The following is a 27,288-nucleotide window of genomic DNA, read 5'->3' as shown; positions in this document are numbered from 1 at the left end:
TTTAAGTAAAAACGATCTTTTTGCTGGGTTGTTCAAACAGGTTGAGTGTATAGTTTGGATTGTCCAGAAGAAAGAGACAAATGTATTCCTAACATGATGTTGAGCCCCAAGAAGCAGCCATGCCTGATAATAAAAAAATTCTGGATTTTGTGTTTATATGAGTCAGTAAATTGCCCTTAAACAATAAGTGGTGGGCCAACTGTGGTGACTTAACACCGGTAATCCTCACACTTTGAGAGACTGAGACAGTTGGATCAACTGGGCCAGCAGTTTGAGACCAACTTGGGCAACATAGTAAGACCTTGTCTCCACAGAAAGAAAAAAAAAGAAAAAGAAAAACCTGGCCAGGCGTGGTGGCTCACACCTCCAATCCCAGCACTTTGGGAGGCCGAGGTGAATGGATTACAAAGTCAGGAGATGGAGACCATCCTGGCTAACATGATGAAACCCCGTCTCTACTAAAAAATATATACAAAAAATTAGCCAGGCATGGTGGCATGCGTTTGTAGTTTCAGCTACTCAGGAAACTGGGGCAGGAGAATCGCTTGAGCCCAATAGGTGGAGGTTGCAGTGAGCCAAGATCACACCATTGCACTTCAGCCTGGGCAACCGCGTGAGACTCCATCTAAAAAAAAAAAAAAAAATTAAATTAGCCAGGTGTGGTGATGCGCACCTGTAGTTCCAGTTACTGGAAAGACTGAGGTTAGAGGGTTGCTTGAGCCTGGGAGTTTGAGGCTGGCTGCACAATTATAGTTTGAGCTATAATTGTGCCACTACACTTCAGCCCTGTCTTAAAAAAAACCAAACAACAACAAAAGGAGCCTTTGAAGTTAGTTTGAGCAGTATTTTGCTAGAATCTTAACACAAATTGAGAAATTCTTTTACCCCAAACATAGCAAATTTAGAGAACTCATTACCCAGGATGTGATACAGACTAATAATATTAAAGTCTAAGAAAAGTTTAGGCCTGGTGTGGTGGCTCATGCCTGTAATCCCAGCACATTGGGAGACTGAGGCGAGTGGAACACCTAAGGTCAGGAGGTTGAAACCAGCCTGGCCAACATGGGGAGACCCCATCTCTACTAAAAATACAAAACAAACAAAAACAAAAAATTAGCCAGGTGTGGTGCGTGCCTGCAATCCCAGCTACTCAGGAGGCTGAGGCAGGAGAATCGCTTGAACCCAGGAGGCGGAGGTTTCAGTGAGCCAAGATCATGCCGTTGCACTTCAACCTGGGCAAGAGAGGGAGACTCCATCTCCAAAAAAACAAAAAGAAAAGTTTAGAGAAATTTGTCAATGATAACACTACAAGGCCACAACAATAAACCATGAGAAAAATTTTGGGACAAATTCCCAGCTTGTTGGAATAAGGTAAATTCTGTTGCAAAGAAGAATCAAAGCATTTGAAAGAATATTCAGGCAACAGTGTGAGAGAGAAGTAGAAAGAAGAGAAACTAAAAATAGAGAATCCATTCAGGAGGTGGTTAGAATAGGAGTAGAAAGGTGATGAGGTCTTGAACCACAGTGAAGGCTCTAGCATGAGGTTCATGGCAAGGCAGAAGGAGGAAGAAAAATTAATCTAGGAATCTAGCTTAAATGATTGATAGACTTGTGGTGTTGGGCAGAAAAGTAAAGAAGAGAAAATACTGGAAGGAAAGGGATGGGAAGTGCTCATTTTTGGGAATTCTGACTTTGAGGTAAGTAGGAGGAGGTGGCCGCTAGGTGGTTAGGTCAACACCTGGAGAAATCAAGGCTACAGAAGTGGCTTTGGACGTCGATCGACTGAGAGGTGAAATGCAAAAATGTGAAAATGGAGAAAATCACATAGAGGGAAGAGTGCTGAGGACACAGCCTTAGGGAATGACAGAAATTGAGGAGCCACATGTGCAGAAGCAGGGTGGTGGCATCTGTGAAGGCAGGCAGAGCCCCACTTCTTTTGCTAATTCTGAATAATGCAACATGACAAATACATGTGTCAGTGTGTTTCATAGATACAGTGTGTAGTAATCCCGTTTCACATCGGTAATGCTGTAGTAGGCAGTGATTTCATTATCCACGTGGTCAAGCTTGAAGAGATCAGAGGATAGCCAATAGTGCCTTCTGCGTGACACCCAGTAACACTTCCCTTGGTCTGCTCTGCTCCCATGCTCAGATAAGAGGCTCCCACTGAAGCTGGTAGAGAGAACGAAAGCCCTTGAGCACTGTGAAGTGTTACACAATCTTCTCTTTGCAGCAGCCCTGGCCATTGTGACACCCAGTGGCACAAGCATGGGCTTGTAAGTTGCATCATAATATCTCGGAACACTTGCTCAAGGCACCAGGTTCCTAGCTGGTGTTAGCTCATCATAGAAAAGTGGCCAGGCTTATATCATCTGAAGAAGTAAACAGTTCAGAAACAGAAATAGTTCATATAATATAAAGTCACCAAAGCAATGCCTTTTTTTTTTTTTTTTTTTTTGATTGTATTGATTTAATACACACAGCTTATTTCTGTCCCAGGTTACAAACTAGCCCTAGGGAAATGGTGGAGCCAGTCATTTGGATTGCCCTTTACTGGCTGGGAATTAAATCATTACTTATTCCATTTTAGAATCACAAGTAGTACCCTAAGGCCTACTTTCCTAAGGATTAAAATCAAGGCATGGAAATGAAGAGTCCAGGTGTAATTCTCAGATGCATGCAGATGTTGAGCATGCAGCAATTTTTCCTGGAAAGCTGTCACTGCAAAATCATCCTGCTCACGATATGCTCATTCCTAGTCCTCAAGCATGTCCAATTAGTCAACAAGTCTGATTTCTCATTTTAAGATGGTATTGACTCTTTCCTTCCTCCTCAAGCCAGTCTCTCCAACCCAGTGCAGACAATTATCAGTCACTCCCCGGGATACCCAGGAAACCTCAGATTTCCTCTGTCATCCTGCATGCTGCTAACAATTGCATTTTTTTTTTCCTTTTCCTCCCCTACTTCTTCTTTCTCTCCTTTTTTTCTTTCTTCCTTCTTTAATTTTGGAAAATTCAATCATTTCCTTATTCCAACACTGAATTAATTTTAAATCCATACAGAGTCCTCATGGTGGAAGAAATGTGAGTGGGAATTCTTTACCTTTCTCTTGACTCTCATCACTCGTTGAAGCATTTATTCAAATACTTTAGAGCTGTGCGCTTGGCAGAAATAGCCTTTCACTTCCCTTCCTAAAGCTCTCTCTTCTTCTTCCCAAGTTATTTTGGTCTTTTAAAATATGTTTTTTTTCATAAGAAATCCACATGTATGGTGCAAAATTCAATAGGTATGCGAGAGTATGCATTGAAAACTATGCCTGGCAGGGCACAGTGGCTCAGTCTGTAAATCCAGGACTTTGGGAGGCCAAGGTAGGTCGATCACCTAAAGTCACAAGTTCAAGATGAGCCTGGCCAACATGGTGAAACCCTGTATCTCCCAAAAAATACAAAAATTAGGTGGGGCGCAGTGGCTCAAGCCTGTAATCCCAGCACTTTGGGAGGCCGAGGAGGGTGGATCACGAGGTCAAGAGATCGAGACCATCCTGGTCAACAAGGTGAAACTCCATCTCTACTAAAAATACAAAAAAACATTAGCTGGGCATGGTGGCCCGTACCTGTAATCCCAGCAACTCAGGAGGCTGAGGCAGGAGAATTGCCTGAACCCAGGAGGCGGAGGTTGCGGTGAGCCGAGATCGTGTCACTGCACTCCAGCTTGGGTAACGAGCGAAACTCCGTCTCAAAAAAAAAAAAAAAAAAAAAAAAAAAAATACAAAAATTAGCCAGGTGTGGTGGCAGGTGCCTGTAATCCCAGCTACTTGGGAGGCTGAGGCAATAGAATCTCTGGAACTCAAGAGGTGGAGGTTGCAGCGAGCCAAGATCACACCACTGCATTCCAGCCTAGGCAATAGAGCCTGGGTTTCCTTTCCTAGAGACAACCATTGTTATCAGTGCCCTGTGTTTCCCTTCATAAAAATTTCCATGTAAATACAAATACTGCAACTTTTATTTAAAATTTTCTTAATCTTTTTTTTGAGAGACAATTTATTTTTATTTTAATTATTTTTATTCACAGAAAACTCAACAGTGTACATTTAACCCGGTTTTGTGGCAAGTTCTTTAGCCTTTGCCTTTTCGAGCTTGGCCATGTGAGCCACAGACTTGGGACCCAGGACGTTGCCTCCCCAGTGATGGCAGATCTCATCATATCTGTCATTGTAGTTGGTGAGGATAACTTCCACCAGCTTAGCCAAAGCGCCTTTGTCTTCTGAGTTCACCTGTGTGAAGGTGACAGTGGCGCAGGTCTTCCTGTGGACCAGATGTCCCAGTCTTGCCTTCCCCTTGGTAATGCAGTAAGGGACTCCCATTTTACAACACAGGACAGGCAAGAAGACAGCCAGCTCAATGGGATCCACGTTATGTGCAGTCACCACCAGCTGAGCTTTCTTGTTCTCCACCAAGGTGGTGACGGTGTTAACTCCTGCTTAAAGGACAGGTGGTCTCTTAGTGGGGACGTCCCCTTTGCCAGCTGCTTTCTTCTCGGCCCAGGCCAGCTGCCTCTGCTTCTTCTCTTGCTTTGTCTCTGGTGTATACTTGTGGGCCAGCTTAAGCAGCTGAGTAGCTGTCTGGCGGTCCAGGGCCTGGGTGAACTGGTTAATTGCAAGGGGCACTTTCAGCCACTTATAGAGGATGGCTCTCTGCTGCTGCAACCTGATATAGCGGGGCCATTTCACAAAGTGGGTGAGGTGTCTTTTGAGCTGGATGTTCTGTACAATGCCAAAATTCTTAGGCATTTTCTCAAACAGGGGAGACAATTTAATTTTAAGCACAAATTGTGCATGCTGTACATAACGTTATCCTTATATCCTTTTTTTCCCTCAGAAGTAAACATCTTGGAAAATTGTCCTTCTTAGAACACATAGAGATAACTTTATCTTTTCAGTGACTCTATGTTCATTTTTTAAGCTCTCTTTTATGGACTAAGAATTAAAGCATAATTTTTTTCTGTCTCACAATAACAAGCAGTGCCCCCAAGCCAAGTTTCCTGAGGATCAGAATCAAAGCATGGAAATAAAGAACCCAGCTGTAATTGTAAGATGCATGAAGACAGTGAGCAAGTCCATGGCATGGAGGTACCATAATTACTTAAGCCAGTTCTTTAGCAGAGGTCATTTAGACTGTTTCCAATCTTTTGCTAGTAGGAACAATGCTGCAGTGAATGCCTTGAATGAATGCCATTTTGTTCATGTATAAGAACATCTGCAGGATAAGTTCCTGGGAGGAAAATTGCTAAATCAAAGGGTGAGTACATTTCAAATTTTGATTCACATTGCAAAATAATTCTCCAGAATTTTTTTTTTTTGAGATAGAGTCTCGCTCTGTCACCCATGCTGGAGTGCAGTGGTGCAATCTTGGCTCACTACAATCTCCACCTTCCTAGTTCAAGCTATTCCCCTGTATCAGCCCCCAGAGTAGCTGGAATTGCAGGCTCACACCACCGTGCCCAGCTAATTTTTCAGAATTTTAGTAGAGATGGGGTTTCACCATGTTGGCCAGACTGGTCTCAAACTTCTGATTTCAGGCAATCCGCTTGCCTTGGCCTCCCAAAGTGCTGGCATTACAGGGGTGAGCCACTGTGCCAGGTCTATTTTTCTTAATCATTACATTTTTTATATTAGTCTTTTGTTCCCAACTTTTAGTGGATCCTTGCACTTATTTAATCCTCTGCTATCTCCATGTTTTTTTGTTTTTGTTTTCGTTGAGGCAGGGTCTTGCTCTGTCACCCAGGCTGGAGTGCAGTGGCGCAATCATGGCTCACTGTTGCCTCGAGGTCCCCAGGCTCACGTGATCCTCCTACCTCAGCCTCCCAAGGATCTGAGACTACAGGTGTGCACCACCACACTGGCTAATTTTTGCATTTTTTGTAGACATGGGGCTTTGCTATGTTGTCCAGGCTGGTCTCAAACTCCTGGGCTACAGTAATCTGACTATCTTGGCCTCTCAAAGTGCTAGGAATACAGGCATTAGACACCAAACCCAGTCAAAGGTAGTATTCTAAATTACCAAGATTTTTCTTGGCATTAATAATCTATGAATTTTTTACATTGCTTTGAAATATGAAAAGTTTGCAGTTTAAGAGAAAATAAACAAGTTTGATTAAGCTGAAAACATGTAGTCCTAAGAGAGGTCTTGAAAGCATCACCTGGGAACTGGTTAGAAATGCATGCTGCAGGCTGGGTGGAGTGGCTCTGGCCTGTGATCCCAGCACTTTGGGAGGCCGAGCTGGGTGCCTGACTTGAGTCCAGGAGTTTGAGACCAATCTGGGTAACATACGGAGATGTTGCCACTGCCCACTGTCTCTGCAAAAGTAATACTAAAATACTAGCCTGGCATGGTGGCATACACCTCTGTAGTCCCAGCTACAGGGGAGGCTGAGGTGGGAGAATCACTTGAGCCCGGAAGGTTGAGGCTGCAGTGAGCCATGATCTCCCCACTGAACCTTGTCTCAATACAAAAACAAACAAAAAAAAACAAACAAACAACAAAAAAAAATTAGCCAGGCATGGTGGTGTATGCCTGTAGTCCTAGCTACTCAGGAGGCTGAGGTGGGAGGAAAGATCACTTGAGCCTGGGAGTTCGAGGTTGCAGGGAGTTATGATTACACCCCTATACTCCAAACTGAATTACAGAGGGAGACTCCATCTTTGAAAAACAGAAACAAAAAACCTAGAAAGTCAAGGAACAATTCAACATAGTTAGGAGAGAGGACCTATGTTGCATAAATAAACTTTTCTCCAAAGTTAACATCCCAGACCAGATGTGGTGGTTCATGCCTGTAATCCCAACATTTTGGGATGTTGAAGCAGGAGGATCCCTTGAGGCTAGGAGTTTGACGCCAGCCTGGGTCAACACAGTGAGTGGCCAGCTAACAAAAAATCAGTCAAGCATGTTGAGGCAGAGGATCTCTTGAGCCCAGGAATCTGAGGCTATTGGTGAGCTATGATTGTGCCACTGTACCCTAGCCTGGGCAACAGAGCAAAATCCCATTTCAAAAAGAAGAAAAAAGGAGGGCTTATAGATGATAAAAGTAATTGACAGCCACTTTTTCAAAATTAGCTTTTAGCTTTTTTTTTTTTTTTTTTCCATTTCAGACTGGCTGCGATGTGTGATGCCATAACAAAGTTTAAAGGCAGCACATCTCAGACATGTGGGTGAACACTCAATTCATCATGCTTATAAACTACAGAAGGATCTGAATGAGTTTCTAGAATAATTTCTAGTCTAAAGGTTTATGGTTCTATTTTCATGACTATTTTAGGAGCTAGAAGCATTAAACATAATTAATGCTTATGGAGAGTTGCAGACACAGGCATAATACAAAGCAGGAAGGAAATAAACCTCAGAGAGGCAATCACATATTTTAACTTTCACATTCAATACTATAAATATCATTGCAAAATCGATATATTTGATTTGGCACATAATATATTTACTAGACTACTCATCTTAACTTCTTGAATTTTTTGATTTTTTTTTTTTTTTTTTTTGTGACGGAGTTTCGCTCTTGTTACCCAGGCTGGAGTGCAATGGTGTGATCTCGACTCACTGCAACCTCCGCCTCCTGGGTTCAGGTAATTCTCCTGCCTCAGCCTCCTGAGTAGCTGGGATTGCAGGCACGCGCCACCATTCCCAGCTAATTTTTTGTATTTTTAGTAGAGACGGGGTTTCACCATGTTGACCAGGCTGGTCTCGATCGACCTCGTGATCCACCCACCTCGGCCTCCCAAAGTGCTGGGATTACAGGCATGAGCCACAGTGCCTGGCCTTTTTTTTTTTTTTTTTTTTAAGATGGGGTTTCACCAGGATGGCCAGGCTGTTTTTGAACTCTTGACCTCAGGTGATCCACCCACCTTAGCCTCCCAAAGTGCTAGGATTACAGGCGTGAGCCACTGCACCCGGCCTTTTTTTTTTTTTTTTTTTTGAGATCAGTCTTGCTCTCGGCTCACTGCAACCTCTGCCTCCCAGGTTCAAGCAATTCTCCTGCCTCAGCCTCCTGAGTAGCTGGGATTACAGGTGTGTGCCACCATGCCTGGCTAGTTTTTGCTTTTTAGTAGAAGCAGGATTTCACCATGTTGGTCAGGCTGGTTTCGAATTCCTGACCTCATGATCTGCCCACCTCAGCCTCCCAAAGTGCTAGGATTATAGGCCTGAGCCACTGCACCTGGCTTGATTTGCTCTTTAAAAAAAAAAAAAAAAAAAAAATTACTGTATTTTTTCTAGAGACAGGGTCTTGCTGTGTTGCCTAGCTTGAACTCCTAGGCTCAAGCAATCCACCCATCTCAGCTAAATAAGATACCCTGATAGGAACTTCCAGGTTTCACTTCGGTTGAACCATTAACACATTTGTCTTTATTTTTTAGCTCTACTCATGATGGCAAAGTGCTGCATTACAAAGTCATATACCGTTTGACTTTGTGTTGCTCCCTAGGGTTAATGACCACCTTATCTAGATTTTGTACTTAAAAGGTAAATACTGCTATTAGTTACTTGGAGACCTCTTTACTAGTCCCCCTTTCCTCAATTATATATATACAGCATTTACCCCAAAAGGATATTGCACTGGTGAAAGGAACACTCCATTTGGTCAATTAACAGAATGTCTAACATAGACAAATTACTTCCACTTTAATGTGATTTTTTTTTCCACTTCTAAGACAAATTCTATGTAGTGGAAGAAAAATAATAGAGTTGGTAAAGATGAACAATACCATGTATAGTGTTTATAAGAAACTAGATGTTGTCTAACTTGAACACCAAAATAATTACCATAAATTAGAACACTTCTAGTTAGCAGGTGAAAAAGGAAGTGGGTAAGTAGCTTGTTTAAAATCCTTTAGAAAGTAAGTAGAGGGTTGGAATTCTGACTCCAGAGCTTATATTCTTGACAACTTGTCCAGGCTCCATAACAGATTGTCTGTGTACTTCATTTGGATAACTTTTTTTTTTTTTTTTTTTTTTTACATTTTTTTGAGATGGAGTTTCACTCTCGTCACCCAGGCTGGAGTCCAATAGTGCAATCTTGGCTCACTGCAACCTCCACCTCTGAGTTCAAGCAATTCTCCTGCCTCAGCCTACTGAGTAGCTGGGATTACAGGTAACTGCCGCCATGCCCAGCTAATTTTTGCATTTTTAGTAGAGATGGCGTTTCACCATGTTAGCCAGGCTGGTCTCAAACTCCTGATCTCAGGTGATCCACCTGCCTCGGTCTCCCAAAGCACTGGGATTACAGGAGTGAGTCACCATGCCCGTCCATAAATTCTGTATATTAAACAAAGCAGCAGTGAAAATTTCTAGCAGTTTTTCCTTTAGCACTCAGTAGCTGAAAGACATGGAACTAGTAAGATATTTTCTGCTGTGACCTTAAGGGTCATTAAATCCAAAGTTGTTCTACAGAAGTGTAAGGAATTCCAAAAAATAATGATCATTATCTGAATTTAAGATCTTTTTTTTTTTTTTTTTTTTGAGACGGAGTTTCGCTCTTGTTACCCAGGCTGGAGTGCAATGGCGCAATCTCGGCTCACCACAACCTCCGCCTCCTGGGTTCAGGCAATTCTCCTGCCTCAGCCTCCTGAGTAGCTGGGATTACAGGCATGAGCCACCATGCCCAGCTAATTTTTTGTATTTTTAAGTAGAGACGGGGTTTCACCATGTTCACCAGGATGGTCTCGATCTCTTGACCTTGTAATCCACCCGCCTCGGCCTCCCAAAGTGCTGGGATTACAGGCTTGAGCCACCGCACCCGGCCTTAAGATCTTGTATTGCAGAAGCAACACAAATTATAAAAACAGCATTTAAAATGTTTGGATTATTGGTAAGAAATCTTCCTACAGAATCTTTCATAGGCTTTAGGAATATATATGCCTGGCCAGGAAAACCAACTTCATTTAGATATGAAGTCGCTTCTTTGTCTCAGTTTACCATCCTGAGCAAAAGTGCTTGCCCAAGTCATCTGAAAACATTGGAAACCATGCAAAGTTTCTATTAGCAGTACTGAGTAACAAAGAGGTAGGATATACTAGTCAGCCTTTAAAAATACCTGCAGACAACTGTATGAAAAACTTACCACATTGTATAATCCTTAAGAGTACAGGATTTGGCCAGTTGTAGTGGCTCACATCTGTAATCCCAGCACTTTGGGAGGCTGAGGTAGGCAGATCTTTTGAGGTCAGGAGTTCAAGACCAGTCTGACCAACATGATGAAACCCCATCTCTACTAAAAATACAAAAAAAGTAGCCAGGCCTGGTGGTGCATGCCTGTAGTTTCAGCTACTTGGGAGTTTGAGGCAGGAGAATCACGTGAACCCAGGAGGTGGAAGTTGCGGTGAGCCACAATCACACCACTGCACTCCAGCCTGGGTGACAGAGCAAGACTTTGTCTCAAAAAAAAAAAAAGGTACAGGATTTGGTCAGACTGCCAAGGTTTAAATTCTACCTCCATCTTTTACTAGTTCTGTGATCTTAGGGACACTTAGCCTCTCTCTGTCTCAGTTTTCTTCTTGGTAAAAAGGGCATACAATTGTATGTATCTCATATCGTTGCTGGGAGAATTAAATGGGGTAATGCACTTGAAGCTCTTCCGCAGTGTCTGGCACATAATAAGATTAGCTTCATAAATATTAGCTATAGTGTAACAAATGAGAACCAATATTGTAAAACCTGCTTCTAACCAGTATAAAGATGAGCAACATTTGGCTTTGGATTATCCTAAAGGAAAAATGTAAACAGAAAATTATACCTTTTAAAAATATGAGGCCAGGATCAATGGCTCATGCTTGTAATCTCAGCACTTTGAGAGGCTGAGACAGGTGAATCAATTAAACCCAGGAGTTTGAGACCAGCCTGGGCAACATATCGAAACTCCTTCTCTACAAAAATTAGTCTGGCATGATGGTGTGCACCTGCAGTGCCAGCTACTCGGGAGGCTGAGGCAGGATGATCACATGAGCCCTGGAGGTCAAGGCTGCAGTGAGTTGTAATCATGCCACTGCACTCCAGCCTGGGTGACAGAGCAAGAACTTGTCTGAGGGAGCAGGGGGATGATGAGCAATGTGTTAAGAGGACAAGTAATTATAAAACTGAGAGAAGAAACTACATAGAGCCAAAATATATTTTCCCTGATTTGCAAAAATGGCAACTCTATTTCACCAACATTCCATAACCTTTGCTTATTCTTTTGGGGGCTATCTTGGTAGGGCTGATATTGAAAGTAATAATCAGCCAGGCATGGTGTCCTATGCCTGCAATCCCAGCACTTTGGGAGGCCGAGTTGGGCAGATCACCGGAGGTCAGGAGTTTGAGACCAGCCTGGGCAGTGTGGTAAAATCCTGTCTCTACTAAAAACGCAAAAAATTAGCCAGGCATGGTGACACATGCCTGTAATCCCAGCTACTTGAGAGGCTGAGGCAGGAGAATTGTTTGAACCCAGGATGCAGGGGTTGCGGTGAACCGAGATTGTGCCATTGTACTCCAGCCTGGACAATAAGATTGAGACTTCATCTCAAAAAAAAAAAAAAAAAAAAAAATAGAAAAAGAAAGTAATAATCATAATTGCATAATGGCCCTTTATATGTATAGTACATATGCAGTCATGAAGTTGTTTTATAGGCATTTTGCTTTGCAACAGCTCTGTGATAGGTAGCATTTCCCTGTTTTAATGGTGAAGAAACTGAGGCTTAGAAAATTAAAGGGAACACTGTAAAGGGACAGAACTGGGATGCAAATACAAGATTTAACAATTTCCTGAATCTTTTTCCATGGTAGTGTGGAGAATACGGATAAAATAATTTATATGCTCAATATAAGTAATGAATCAGAATTATTCAATTGAATTTAGTTTGCTTCAAAAATTCAGTCACTTCTGCTTAAATAATTTTAAGGTTAAATTAAGAAGAATTGATGCAAATGCACATATCACTTGGGGACAAAGTTTGATTTCTTTCTTATTATTGAAAAATAGGGTCTTGATGTTATTCTCTTCCATTTAAAAATTGAAATACACATAAAGTACAAATGTCATCAATGTATTATTTCAACATTCTAAGCAAAATTAGAATATTGCTTTCAGAATTGGTGTTTTAAAGCAGAGTATTGTCATGGAACATAACTAACATATAAATGACTATCAGCCTATGTTTCTCTATTCATAAAATTGTATATAAACTACAAGCAAACCCAACAGTTCTGTGATAATTGACATGAAGCTCAAGGGGAGAAAATCAATGTGAGGTAAAAAGTTCAAATTAAAATGGAAAGAATAGGTCTATTATCTGAAAGGATTCCTAAAGCTTCTTATAGATATATCTAAATGTGTTTTTATCCTAAGAAATATTTGAAGCCTGAATAGCTTAGATATTTACATGCTTTATAGAAAAGATGTGAACCAAATGATCTAAGTTACTTTCCAGCTCTGTAGCACTGTGACGCTATGGTCGCTTTGGTATTATATTATTATTATTATTGTTATTATTTTTAAATAAAAACAGGGTTTCACCATGTTGGTCAGGCTGGTCTTGAATTCCCGACCTCAGGTGATCCGCTCTCCTTGGCATCTAAAGTGCTTGGATTACAGGCGTGAACCACTGCACCCGGCCTGTAGTATATTATTAATATTAGTGAACTTTATTGAAAAAGAAATAAACTTTTTATATTCAAAGTGGATGAGTTCTTTTTTTTATTTTATTGTGTTTTAGCTTTCGGGGTACATGTGAAGAACACACAGGATTGTTGTCAAAGTGGATGAGTTCTAAAAATAATTTCAAAGTTTATTGGGACTAGCATTACTTTAACAAAAACTTGCTTTTTCAATGATTATGATATTATTGCCATTTACATTTTCAAATGGGGGATGTCTCATCCAGGTCTCTGCAAATGCTGTTAATTCATTCCTTTTTATTTATATCACAGTATCTTGGGGTTTGTTTTATTTTTTGAGACGGAGTCTTGCTCTGTCACCAAGCTGGAGTGCAGTGGTGCAATCTCAGCTCATTGCAACCTCCACCTCCCAGGTTCAAGGAAGTCTCTTACCTCAGCCTCCTGAGTAGCTGGGATTACATGCATGTGCCACTACACCCAGCTAATTTTTGTATTTTTAGTAGAGACAGGGTTTCACCATGTTGGCCAGTATGGTCTCCATCTCCTGACCTCATGATCCACTAGCCTCAGCCTCCCAAAGTGCTGGGATTATAGGTGTGAGCCACCACGCCCGGCCATACCACAGTTTCTTTATCCACTTGTTGGTTGATGGGCATTTGGGTTGATTCCACGATTTTGCAATTGCAGACAACATGTGTTTTTATTAAACTGTGGAAAAAGGGAGTCTAATCTAAACTCTTTACTTTTCATTAACTATTTAAGTCATTTTAAAATATTTATTTTCTTTTTTTGAGACTAGGTCTCACCTTGTTGCCAGGCTGGAGTGCAGTGGTAGGATCATAGCTCACTGTAACCTTGACTTCCTGGGCTCCAGGTATCCCCTTGCCTCAGCTTCCCAAGAAGCTAGGACTACAGAGTTGAGTCACCATGCCCAACTAATTTTTCATTTTTTTACGGAGACAGGGTTTCACTGTGTTTCCCTGGCTGGCCTCAAATTTCTGGGCTCAAATAGTCCTTCCAACTTGGCCTCCCAAAGTGCTAGGATTATAGGCATAAGCTACGATGTCCAGCTTTTAAATACTTCATTTAGGACTTTTACATGCCACTCTTCCAGTCACTGATGATACATTAATGTACAAAACAGACAAATATCCCTGCCCATGTGACATTCTAATATGGGGCGATTGACAACAGACACAATAATAAGACAAAATTTATAATATGCTAAATCATGATAAGTGCTATGGATAAAAAAAACAAACCAAATAAGGGGGTTAAAAAATGTTGATGAAGGGCCGGGCGCGGTGGCTCAAGCCTGTAATCCCAGCACTTTGGGAGGCTGAGGCGGGTGGATCACTAGGTCAAGAGATCGAGACCATCCGGGTCAAGATGGTGAAACCCCGTCTCTACTAAAAATACAAGAAATTAGCTGGGCATGGTGGCACGTGCCTGTAATCCCAGCTACTCAGGAGGCTGAGGCAGGAGAATTGCCTGAACCCAGGAGGCGGAGGTTGCGGTGAGCCGAGATCGCGTCATTGCACTCCAGCCTGGGTAACAAGAGCTAAACTCCGTCTCAAAAAAAAAAAAAAAAAAATGTTGATGAGGAAGAGTGGTGAAGGCCTATGCTTATAATCCAGTGCTGCACGAGGCCAGGGCAGGAAGATTGCTTGAGGCCAGGAGTTCAACCAGCGGGTGAGTGAGATTGTCTCTACAAAAAATTTAAAAATTTGCCAGGCAGGCTGGGCATGGTGGCTCACATCTGTAATTCCAGCACTTTGGGAGAGTGAGGCAGGTGGATCACCTGAGAGGTCAGGAGTTTGAGACCACCCTGACTAACAGGGTGAAAACCCATCTCTACTAAAAATATAAAAATTAGGATGTGGTGATACATGCCTGTAATCCCAGCTATTCAGGAGACTGAGGCAGGAAAATCGCTTGAACCTGGGAGGCAGAGATTGCAGTGAGCCGAGATCGAGCCACCGCACTCCAGCCTGGGTGACAGAGCGAAACTCCGTCTCAAAAGAAAAAAAAATTTGCCAGGCAAGGTGGCACACTCCTGTAATTCCAGCTACTCAAGAGGTGGGAGGATCACTTGAGCCAGGGAGGTTGAGGCTGCAGTGAGCTGTGATTGTGCTGCTGCATTATAGCCTGGGTGACAGAGTGAGATTCTCTCTGAAATAAAAAGTTTTAAATAGGGTGGTAAGAGAAGGCCTCATTGAGGAAGTGACATTCTAGTTAAATCTGCAAAAGGGTGACGAGTATTCTAAGCAGAGAGAATATCAGGTGCAAATTTCAACATCCTTGATGTAAAATGTGCTTTTTAAAGAAACAGCAAGGCTCTGTGGTTGAAATGAAGTAAAATAGGGAGTAAGTGATAGGAGTTAAGGTCAGGGAAATTGGTTGGTAGACAGTGAAACCATCTTTGCAAAAATATAATAGAGAAATCTATGATAACTGACTCCATCACGCTTCTAACCTCATAAGCTAACTACTGTCCTGTCCTTGCTCTTTTATGGGCATAGTATGGGATGAATTTAATTTAAAATTTAACCATAAAGCAAGGATCATACTCCCTTCCCAAAACTAACCTCCTACTTCTTTGGGGACTGAATCCATCTTTGTAAAACTAATGAAAGGCCCCAAGGTTGGAATTACTGGAGGGCCTGAATTCTGCCGAGTTATAAACATAGTTAAGAGATAACTAGCCATTGTTCCCTAGCTTGCTTAGTGCTCAGGAGTCATGTAGGTACAGGTCACAAGATTTGTAACTTCCTATAGATAATGTCACTGTTATAAAACCAAGGAGTGGTCTTTGTGATTTTTTTTTTTTTTTTTTTGGTGACTGAACCTCCCTCTATCACCCAGGATGGAGTGCAGTGGCACAATCTCTGCTCACTGCAACACCCACCTCCTGGGTTCAAGCAATTCTCCTGCCTCAGCCTCCTAAGTAGCTGGGATTATAGGCACCCCTGCCACCATGCCTAGTTAATTTTTGTATTTTTAGTAGAGATGGGGTTTCACTATGTTGGCCAGACTGGTCTTGAACTCCTGACCTCAGGTGATCCACCCGCCTCGGCCTCCCAAAGTGCTAGGATTACAGGCCTGAGCCACCGTGCTCGGCTACCCATCTGTTGTTAAAGAAACAATTGGGGGCCGGGCGCGGTGGCTCAAGCCTGTAATCCCAGCACTTTGGGAGGCCGAGGCAGGTGGATCACGAGGTCAATAGATCGAGACCATCCTGGTCAACATGGTGAAACTCTGTCTCGACTAAAAATACAAAAAATTATCTGGGCATGGTGGCGCGTGCCTGTAATCCCAGCTACTCAGGAGGCTGAGGCAGGAGAATTGCCTGAACCCAGGAGGCGGAGGTTGCGGTGAGCCGAGATCGCGCCATTGCACTCCAGCCTGGGTAACAAGAGCGACACTCCGTCTGAAAAAAAAAAAAAAAAAAAAAAAAAAGAATCAATTGGACAAGGATACAAAGATATTCAAAGTAATGTTATCTGTAATCAGATTAGAAACTGATTGACCAACTTGACCAATAAGACCAGCTTGACCAACATGGTGAAACCCTGTCTTATAAAAAATAAAAAATAAAAAAAAATACCATATTTAGTCCACTGGTGTGGTCTAAGTGCTTAGAATGGAGAGCTCAATAAATATTTGCTAGGTGAATAAATATGTTGAGAGCTTTATATGCCCCAGGGAGTGTTCTAAGAATCGTACTTTTATCTTCTAATTTATCTTTACAATATTCCACTGAGGTAGGTCCCATTAGTCATATATTACAGATGAGGAAACTAATGCTCAGAGTGATTAATCAGATTGCCTAAGATCATAAAGGTAGTAAGTGACCAGACTTGGTTTTGAATGGTCTGGTTCAAAGCCCATGTCTTCATATATTTTTTGCTTTCTATTATTATTATTATTTTTTTTTTTTTTTTTTTTTTTTTTTGTTTTTGTTTTTGTTTTTGAGACGGAGTTTCGCTCTTGTTACCCAGGCTGGAGTGCAATGTCGACCTTGGCTCACCGCAACCTCCGCCTCCTGGGTTCAGGCAATTCTCCTGCCTCAGCCTCCTGAGTAGCTGGGATTACAGGCACGTACCACCATGCCCAGCTAATTTTTTTATATTTTTAGTAGAGACGGGGTTTCACCATGTTGACCAGGATGGTCTCGATCTCTTGACCTCGTGATCCACCCGCCTCGGCCTCCCAAAGTGCTGGGATTACAAGCTTGAGCCACCGCGCCCGGCTCTATTATTTTTTATAAGTTGCATGTATATATCATAGAAAACACTCAAAATATTTGTAGCACATTATTAGGTTGGTGCAAAAGTAGTTGCAGTTTTTGCCATTAAAAGTAATAACACTGGGTTAATTGTGACCCAAGTGGTCAGATTATAGGGTCTGGGTTTCTTTTTCCCTCTTTTGACTATATATTTTCATGTTTCCAAAATGAACATGAGTGCTTTCTGTAATAAAATACCTACACTAAAAAGAGCATTTTTGGTTGGTTTTAACCACCACTGACAAAAAAGCCTTTATGGCATTTTTCATTCTGGAAAGAAAATCATTTCCTTGCCATGCTATCTCAAGACACAGTTCCACATCTGCTTTCTGCTCTTTTTATTCTTTTTTTTTTTTTTTTTGAGATGGAGTTTCGCTCTTGTTACCCAGGCTGGAGTGCAATGGCGCGATCTCGGCTCACCGCAACCTCCGCCTCCTGGGTTCAAGCAATTCTCCTGCCTCAGCCTCCTAAGTAGCTGGGATTACAGGCACGTGCCACCATGCGCAGCTAATTTTTTGTATTTTTAGTAGAGAGGGGGTTTCACCATGTTGACCAGGATGGTCTCAATCTCTCGACCTCGTGATCCACCCGCCTCGGCCTCCCAAAGTGCTGGGATTACAGGCTTGAGCCACCGCGCCCGGCCTTGCTCTTTTTATTCTTTTATGGTAATTATTGTTTCAGTGTCATTCTCTCCAACTTGACTAAATTGGAGAATGTATTTTATTTATCTTTGTATTTTGGGGCGAATATGGTGCCTGGAGGATCAGATATATATCCAAAGAGATTGATTTAATTGAAAAAGAATCTTAAAATAGTAAGACCAGTGTTTGTCATTCCATTTTTCTTTGCCGCATTCCTTGTGCAGTAAAATATTATGTATTTTTTCCTAGGTTCTGCCAAGGCAGAGCTGGTCTCCACTGCCCTTTATCTCCTACCACTAAGAGCAGTAGCCAGTAAGTGTAAAAAATCAAAACAAAGCACTTTCCTATCTCCCCAATGGAGTAAAAGCAGTCAAGCCCAAATAATGCTTAGCTACCAAAAGCCACGCCAGGTGGCTAATCGAAAGGGTATTGATTTTAGCCAGTAAATAGCCCTTAATATAGTTGGAACCTGGGCTGAATATGCAGCTTGGTAATTACCTAATAAAGCAAACAAGGGCTGGAGAGAACGTGGCTCAGTTGGATAAGCAGCAGCCCATCATCCAGGAAACTCGCCTATGTCTAAGACCTTCTCATATGAAAGATTCAGGTTACCTTCAGGACTCCATGCCTAGTGTTTCCAGCCATTAAATAAGGAAAAAAACTATCAACTTATCGTAGAATATGAGATATAACTAAAAGCAGTTGTAAATGTTTTGCAAATATTACATTCAATAGTATTGCTTCCTGAAGACAGATGTTGCAATTTATAATCTTAAGTGACGGGGTTTAATAACTATTTTAGATCATCAGGATAATGTTTAGTGTTCTAGGATAATTATTAAACAATTCTCAGTTTGTTAAATCATCTGATACTACAGATGAATCTATAGCTTGATTACTTCTCAGATTATCCTGCAACTGCTCAAGGACCCGGTGAAGCGGTAGCCAGTATGGCAAAGAGAGAGAGGAAGAAGAAAATCAGGGATACAGAGTCAGAGAGCTAACATGTAAGGAAACAGATTAAAATCAAAGGACTTAGATCAGAGGTGGTAAATTTGAAGACTAGATGGGAGCTTTAGAATCCAAATGCAATTGTATCAGAACTGCACCTTTTTTTGTTTTGTTTCATTGCCTTTTTAAGGTTTGACTGCTAATATTTTCCTAAAGTCAAAAAAGCATCTTACACAAAAATTCCAGATTTCCAGTTTATTTTGAAAATTCAGAGTATTTAGTAACACAGGGCTTAATTTCCCCATCACAGCAATGGACAAAAGCTTTGTAGAGGCTGCTACTTTTATTTATGTTAAAAATTTTGATTATGGAAATCTTTAAGCTTATTGTAAATTAGAAAGAAAAATATCTATTAATCTACCTCTAAATTCAATGACTTAATGCTTTGCCACATTTATTAAGAACAGATTCCTACATAACGTCAATATTAATACACTGAAAACAATGTAATTTCCTTATGCCATGTTCACTCATTTATATTCAAATTTCCCCATTGTTTCTAAAATGTAATTTATATTCATTTTCTTTTTTTTTTCTCTCTCTCTTTTTTTCTGGAGACAGGCTCTTGCCTGTCACTCAGTCTGGAGTGCAGTGATGTAATCCTACCCCACTGTAACCTCAAACTCCTGGGCTCAAGTGATCCTCCAGCCTCAGCCTCCTGAGTAGCTGAGATTGCAGGTGCATACCACAACTAGCTAATTTATTTGTTTCACTCTCTATGGAGACAAAGTTTCACTGTATTGCCTAGGATCTTCCTGCTTTGATCACCCAAAGTGCTGCGATTACAAGAGTGAGCCACCATGCCTGGCCTACATTTATCTTCTTTTCAAGCCATTATTCAATTAAAACATATGCTTTGTATTTGATTATATCACCTAAGTCACTTTTACTCCAGGTTAGACCCTATCTCCCTTTCTTTTCTTCTGTGACAATATTGTTGAAGAGGAACCAGTTGTCCTGTTGACTACAGTTCATACCTAAGGGGTCAATTAACTCAGGTTAAGTATTTGGGGAAAAAATTATCTAGAAGTGATGGTTCAGACTTTATATTACATCAGAAAAAGATGTGGTTAATTTCCGGTTGTCCTAGCTGGTCACAAAAAGTTCGATACTAGGTTAATGTAGAAAGCCAACCCCTTTGGATGTGGCATGCTTTCTTCAATTTGCCACAGACCCCACCACTACTTGTTTTACACTAGCCTAATGAACGCACTTTACCTTGCCTGGGAGGCATATGTGAAATCTGACCTAACATATATCACGTGCTATACTCTGGGTGTGTGATAAAAGCATATACTCCTTGTATTAGTCTGTTTTCATACTACTGTAATGAACTGCCTGAGACTGGGTACTCTATAAAGGAAAGAGGTTTAATTCACTCACAGTTTAGCATAGCTGAGGAGGCCTCAGGAAACTCACAATCATGGTAGAAGGTGAAGGGGAAGCAAGACATCTTCACAAGACAGAAGGAAGAAGTGCCCCGCAAAGGGAGAAGAGCCTTTATAAAGCCATCAGATCTCATGAGAACTCACTGTCATGAGAACAGCATGGGGGAACTGCCCCATGATTCAATTACCTTCACCTGGTCTTTCCCTTAACACCTGTGGATTATAATTCAAGATGAGAGTTGGTGGAGGGGGACACAAAGCCTAACCATATCACTCTTGTTATTGACACAGGAGTGCCTGGTACGAAAGTGGTACTCAATACCCATTGAATGACTGAAGTTAAAAACATCTAAAGTAGACACACCTGGAAGGGAATAGGACATGAGGAAGATTTTGGCAACGCATATTCCTAAACTACGTGTAGCTCAGAGAAGTCTTTTGTCCTTATATATAGAGAGAGCAAGCTGGAGAGGCTGCCAGCTCTAGGAAATGATTTTTTTCTTTGAACTGGAAGGAAAGATACAATCCCAGTAGAATTTTTTTTTAAAAGGAATAATTAATTTAAGATTCTGTGACAGTCAAAGGTTTTTGTTATGAAGGGCTCTAATGCAGATTGGGCTTTCCAGAAGCAGATATTGAGATGGAATATGACATGCAGGTGATTTATTAGGATTAATACTTCTGAAAGGAAGAGGGCAGAAGCAGATTTGGGCAGAGGGAGAAATTGGATTGTGATGCAGTCTCAATCAACCCCTGTGGGAGTTCTAGAGCATATATGGCCCATCAGATTTATTTTCCAACTTTCTGGCTGAGTCTCTATAACCTGGCCTCATTCACTTGTAGGGTAAGAACTAACTCAGCAAAGGAATGACCTTGACTGAGGCAGCTCTCTGAAGTCCAGACAAATTTTGAAGGGGGTGGCTGCTGAAAGCCACTTGCTGAAGATGCTTCCAGGAGCTAGAAAAATAAGTCCTGCTTGAAAGAGGAACTCAGTGGTATAGCCATCTGTCTGCCACGGACCCCACATTTAAAATTCTGCTCTTAACTCTAAATGAGGCTGTGGAAATACTTACTGAAGTATTCTTTTGCTAAGAATTAGTTGGATAATTGTAAACACTCAAATTATACTGTATTTTTTAGGAAAGTACAAAATAAAATGGTCCAGGCATCTCTCAAATTTTACAAGGATCTGGTATTGCTTGAATGTCCCACAGGATACAAAATTGAGCCCATTTACATGGTTGTAAATTGCTTTGGCATTCTGAATTAAAAACATCCTACAAATGTAAATGATGTACTGAAGATCTAGCTCTAGAAAGATAGATTGGTATTAGTGCCAAAGGGAAATAAACGGAGAAAGCTGTGTTAGTTTCTTATTGCTGTTATAACAAATTGCCGCAGACTTGGTTGTTAAAGCAAAGGAAATTTATTGGCCGACAGTTCTAGACGCCAGAAACTGAAAATCAGCATCACTAGGCTGAAATCAAGGGGTCAACAGGGTTGCACTCTTTCTGGAGACTCTAGGGAGAATCCATTCTGTGTTTCTTCCAGTTTCTGGTGGCTGCAGGCCTTCTTGGCTTGTGTCTGCATTACTCCAATCTTTGTATTTAGGGTCACTTTGTCTTCTGTTCTGCTGTGTGCATACAATCTTCCTTTTTCTTTTCTCTTTGAAGGATATGTATGATTGCATTTAGGGCCCGCATCCATAATTTAGGGTAATCTCTCCATTTCAAGATACTTAATCACAGGCTGGGTACCATGGCTTCTGCCTGTAATTCCAGCATCTTGGGAGGCTGAGGCGGGTGGATCATGAGGTCAGAAGTTCAAGACCAGCCTGATCAACATGGTAAAACCCTGTCTCTACCAAAAATACAAAAATTAGCCGAGCATGGTGGCATGCACCTGTAATCCCAGGTACTCAGGAGGCTGAGGCAGGAAAATTGCTTGAACCTGGGAAGCAGAGGTTGGTTGCAGTGAGCCAAGATCTCGCCACTGCACTGCAGCCTGGGCAACAGAGCAAGACTCTGTCTCTCAAAAAAAAAAAAAAAAAAAAAGATACTTAATCACATCTGCAACTTTCCTGCTTCTCCACACCGCTGGGCCCAATAAGGTAAAATTGACAGGTTCCAGAGATCAGGATGTGAATAGCTTTGGGGAGGCCACTATTCAGTCCACCACAGTGCAGCTTCTCAGTCTTTGCTTTAGCTCTCATTAGGCTGCCGACTATTTGCTTTCTACCTACTGAAACAGCAGGAACAAAAAGAACACCCTATGTAAAGTGAAAGGACACCCTATGTCCACGGTGGGCCTCATGTGAAAAAACTAGAATTTCATCCTCCAGCACTTTGAGACCCACTTTAGGAAGGCATCTTTGTGACGGCAGGACTTTTGCTGTATTTCAAAACTCTTAAGAGGACCAGATTGACAGTAAAGAACACAATAAAAATGGACTTGTACCACATTTGACTATTGAAAGATATTTTTAGAATACACATTACATGCAACAGCTGGGGCTGCAAGAACAGAAAAAAAAAAAAAAGAAAAAAAGAAAAAGAATACACATTATGCTAGATTTACTAGAAAAAAAGGTTCTAGATGCCCTGGTTCCAGTTTCTAGCTGTTTCTCATGTGTCAAGTTGTCTCATTCTCAGAAACTTCGCTAAGAGTTAAGCAGGAAGGGAACAGGATTATTTATTTACAGCATGGTCTAGAGAATTTTCAAATAATAGACTTTCCATTAAATTGTAAAATTTCTCCTTGATGGATGTTACATTTAACCATTTTCTCCTTCTTCTTTATGCCTCCCAAAAGAGCTCTTTCAAAAATGAACTTTAATTTGTAACTGAAGGATAACAGAACAAAGATTCTCTGCTTTCCTGTCTTCCATTTTCAGGCTTTATATGATGATTTTGCTGATAGAGGAGGAACAAAGGAGATTGGCTTTTCAGGCCAAAGAACCGCACCTGTTACCCTATGGCCTATGCTCCCTGTGTATGAAACCCTTTCTTTGTGGCTTAGCAGAAATTAGGTCAATGCCTACATGTTTCCAGGCTAAGATACAACATCCTCACTTTAAAGCTAATCATGTTCAGGCATAAATCCTGTCTGTTGCTATTGTTGTGCTATTTTTGCTATTCAAATTCATTCATTTTCCTTTTTAAAAATCAAATTATAACATTATAAACAGTGGTCAAGTTTATTTTAAGCATTTACTGATGAGATTTAAACCATTTCCAGGTTATATTAAATGTATTCAGATGTAGGGCTGAACAAATCTCCAGTTTTTTGGGTTATTTACAGTCGGCTCAGTTACCTGTTACTGGGATGGTAACTAAGCTTTACTCTGAAAAACTCAATTCTCTATTTTGTTTCAGCTCCCACATCAGAACTTAATACTTACTCATGATCTCTGCATGGGTTTCTTGGGACATTTCTGCTTACCCACACTTTCCTGCTGTTATGAAACAGGAGGCTATGTTCCAGAGACAACATTATTGAGTTTACATCATCAACATTTATAAAAGCTTGTTTTCAGTGCTGCCCTGTCCTAGGGACAAAGTGGATTCCTGCCTAGGGAAGGAGCACACATTTCCTTTACCCTCAGGACTTTTAAATCTAAGTAAGTTTCTTGGTGCCACTTTATATTGATGCTTTAAACATTTATTTTAAGAATATGTTCCCAGTTCCTATAAAGCAGAAATAAAACTCAAAGTACCTATTTAAAAATATATTTAGTATTTTTATTTCATCATTTCAAGGAACATATATTTTCACTTCATTCTTGATCTTAACTCTTTGTGAATCACTGACATGGAAAGATTTTCTGCTGGATATTTTTAGATGTCTATAACTCTGCTGTTAAGAATTCATGTAACAAGCAGGTGGAGATCTATCAAGTGAGCTGTTCTCATCTTAAGATCCCAGAATGATTGGTCTGATCCTGCTCAAGGATTTAAAATTTTCTGGGACAGCCCTGTTAATCTTTTAGATATTCTGTATTAGTTTTGTTTACTGGTAAACAGTAAACTTGTAGTCTTTAATTTTTGGTTAACTTCTTAGTGTTTGCAACTACTGTTAACAATGGATAAGATTATGTTAGATGCATATAGTACTTTCTAATTCATGTAAACTATTTAAACTGTACCCATATTAAAGAAAATAGTGAAAAAAGTCCGGGCACGGTGGCTCACGCCTGTAATCCCAGCACTTTGGGAGGCCGAGGTGGGTGGATCACGAGGTCAAGAGATCGAGACCATTCTGGTCAACATGGTGAAACCCCATCTCTACTAAAAATACAAAAATTAGCTGGGCATGGTGGTGCATGCCTGTAGTCGCAGCTACTCGGGAGGCTGAGGCAGGAGAATTGCTTGAACCCAGGAGAAGGAGGTTGCGGTGAGCCGAGATTGCGCCATTGTACTCCAGCGTGGATAACAAGAGCAAAACTCCGTCTAAAAAATAAAAATAAATAAATAAATAAAAAAGAAAAAAAGAAAATAGTGAAAAAAAGATATGTGAACATACAAAGCTCAGAACAAAGTGTTTTGGCAGGATATGCCTGTAGTTTAAGGAAGAGAACTGACATTGGTGATAGTTCTGTTGACAACTTACATGCCAGGCATTTTAGATATATTATCACACTCAAACCCAGTTTGGCCATTTACTAGCTGTGTTATCTTCAACATATTACTTAATAGTTTTGTACCTCAATTTTCCCATTTGGAAGAATGAAACAAAAGAAAACAAAACCAGAAAAACCAAATACTTACATAGTTATGCTGAGGATTAAAGATTACATCATCTTGTTTAGACTAGTGCCTGAGATAAAGCAAACGCTATTAGAATGTTTCATATTAACATTCTTCACTGATAAGGATACTGAGGTTCTTGAAAGCTAAAGAACCAGGCCGTGGTTGAAGAACTTATAAGAGATTATCTGAGCTCACACCATGTGTTCTACAACAAGCAGTTTCTCATTTTAGTCTTGGCTCCATTAGCTAATATTCTAATACCACTGAGCTTTGTTTTATTTTTTTTTAGATGGAGTCTTACACTGTCGCCCTGGCTGGAGTGCAGTGGTGTGATCTTGACTCACTGCAATCTCTGCCTCCTGAGTTCAAGAAATTTTCCTGCCTCAGCCTCCTGAGTAACTGGAATTACAGGCGCCCGCCACCATGCCTGGCTAATTTTTTGTATTTTTAACAGAGACAGGGTTTCACTATGTTGGCCAGGCTGGTCGAACACCTTACCTCGTGACCTGCCCACCTCGGCCTCCCAAAGTGCTGGGATTACAGGTATGAGCCATCACACCCGGGCTGGTTTCATTTTTTTATAAAATGAAAATTTGGGGTTAACATTTATAGTCCTGTTCGATTTTAGTATTCCATACATTATACTTTGAGCTTTGGTAACCAGTGAACACTTATTTGGCTATGGGGAAAATTTGTTTTGCTCTAGAAATGGGCAAGGACTAAAATAGTTGGATCTAGGCATGTGGTGGTCATTAAAAGTACATGGTAGACTCATCATCGGAAGGTACCCACATGGTGGGAAAAGGTCAATCCCAGAAGCTGAGTTTAAGATGTCTTAGTAGCAGGTAGCCTACTCTCCAAGTTTGGGAAGGAAAAAACTTCTTGCCCCCCAAACCTAAAATGCAATAAAAATAAAAATAATAATAATAATAAACTTTTTGCTCATTTTGTTACATTAGGATATAAGTGACAATCTAAATTCATCTGACAACAATACAAAAACAAGATAAATAAATGGTGGAAAAACTTAGGCTTCTGTAAGACAGGAATGGGTGAAAACGGGAAAGTTTTTCAGATTTTTGTAGCCATGTGAGGATGAATACCCATGACTATCCTTGAGTTTTCTTAGGCACAGGAGAAAGGAGTTAGGTGGCACCAAAGTTATTTGACACCAGAAATCTGAAAGACAGTAAACAAGAGTTTCATTCCAAATGCTGAGTCATGCTTATGGGGAAGAGGAGAAACACTTAAGACTCTTAATTTTCCTCCTGTCTTGGTCTTCAGTAGATTGCCTTCTGCTGAAATAATTACTTCATGTTTTAAAATTTGTTTATGGTCATTCTTTCCTTTCCCATGCCCCCACTTAGTCTTTCCCCCACTTTTGGTTGTAAACCTGTTCATTTGTTTCATTTGGTTTTAATACTGAAAGCCAAAAAGAAGCAGTAGCAAGTGTTTGTTGAGAAGGGAAGGGTTTTGCTTTTTGTTTTCATTTTTCTAATATTGTTTGTGGAGCTAGCATGGTAATTATTAAGAGTAATTCCTAAATTAATGATTATCGCCCCTCCCCCCAAAATTATCTTAATTATAAAAAGAAAATGCTTAGGCGTATGGGAAATTGTGTTCCTGTTAGATACTCTAATCAGCAACCAAAACTTTTCAGTGGAATTCTTGCTGTATTAGGAGCAAGACACAGGGCTAGACATAGGGAAGCTGAAAGCCACTTAGACACTATGAAAAGAATTGTCAAAAAAAGGCTTTGAAGTATTATGTATTGGACGAGAAAGAAAAATTTGTTTTTATATTTTATTCTCTTTAGAAAAGACTGATGGAAAAAATAGGGCATAGTGTTTTATTTTTTAAGTGTCTGTGAGTGAAATCTTTTTTATTTATTTTTATTTTATTTTATTTTTTGAGATAGAGTCTCACCTTGTCGCCTAGGCTGGAGTGCAGTGGTGCAATTTCAGCTCACTGCAACCTCTGCCTCCCAGGTTTAAGTGATTCTCCCATCTCTGCGTCCTGAGTAGCTGGGACTACAGGCGTGTGCCACCAGACCCAGCTAATTTTTGTAATTTTGAGTAGCAACAAGGTTTCACCATGTTGGCCAGGCTGGTCTTGAACTCCTGATGTCAGGTGATCCTCCCACCCTGGCCTCCCAAAGTGCTTGGGATTACAGGTGTGAGCCAACACACCTGGCCAGTGTCTGTAAAAAAATAATGATCATAAACCTCTACATTTTGAAATTAATGTTCATTTAAATTTCAATTTCCATTTTAATTTTAGATTCAGGGGTTACATTTGCAGCTTTGTTGCTAGGGTAAATTGTGTGGTGCTGAGGTTTGGGCTTCTATTGATCCCATCACCCTCATACTGAACATAGTACCCAGTGGGAAGTTTTCCAGCCCCTGTCCCCCTCCCTCCTTTTGGATTCCCCAGAGCCTATTGTTCCCATCTTTATGTCTGAGTGAAAACAAGAGTTAGCCCCCACTTATAAGTGAGAACATGTGATACTTGGTTTTCTGTTCCTATATTAGCTTGCTTAGGATAACGGCCTGCAGCTGCATCCAT

The 27,288-nt window shown here is 40.8% G+C and overlaps 1 non-coding gene and 1 pseudogene across 1 annotated transcript; both read right to left on the bottom strand.

The window, feature by feature from the left end:
* Positions 1-4,090: 4,090 nt before the first annotated feature.
* Positions 4,091-27,288, bottom strand: LOC141584693 (large ribosomal subunit protein eL8 pseudogene; annotated as a pseudogene).
* LOC120364495 (small nucleolar RNA U13) lies at positions 7,142-7,248 on the bottom strand. Its single transcript, XR_005579744.1, has one exon. It is a non-coding gene; the product is annotated as a small nucleolar RNA U13 (small nucleolar RNA).

The sequence above is a fragment of the Saimiri boliviensis genome, chromosome 5 (assembly GCF_048565385.1).
Source record: "Saimiri boliviensis isolate mSaiBol1 chromosome 5, mSaiBol1.pri, whole genome shotgun sequence".
NCBI lineage: Eukaryota > Metazoa > Chordata > Mammalia > Primates > Cebidae > Saimiri > Saimiri boliviensis.
Note: the sequence above shows the minus strand (reverse complement) of the source record. Positions and strands in the feature narration are given on the sequence as shown.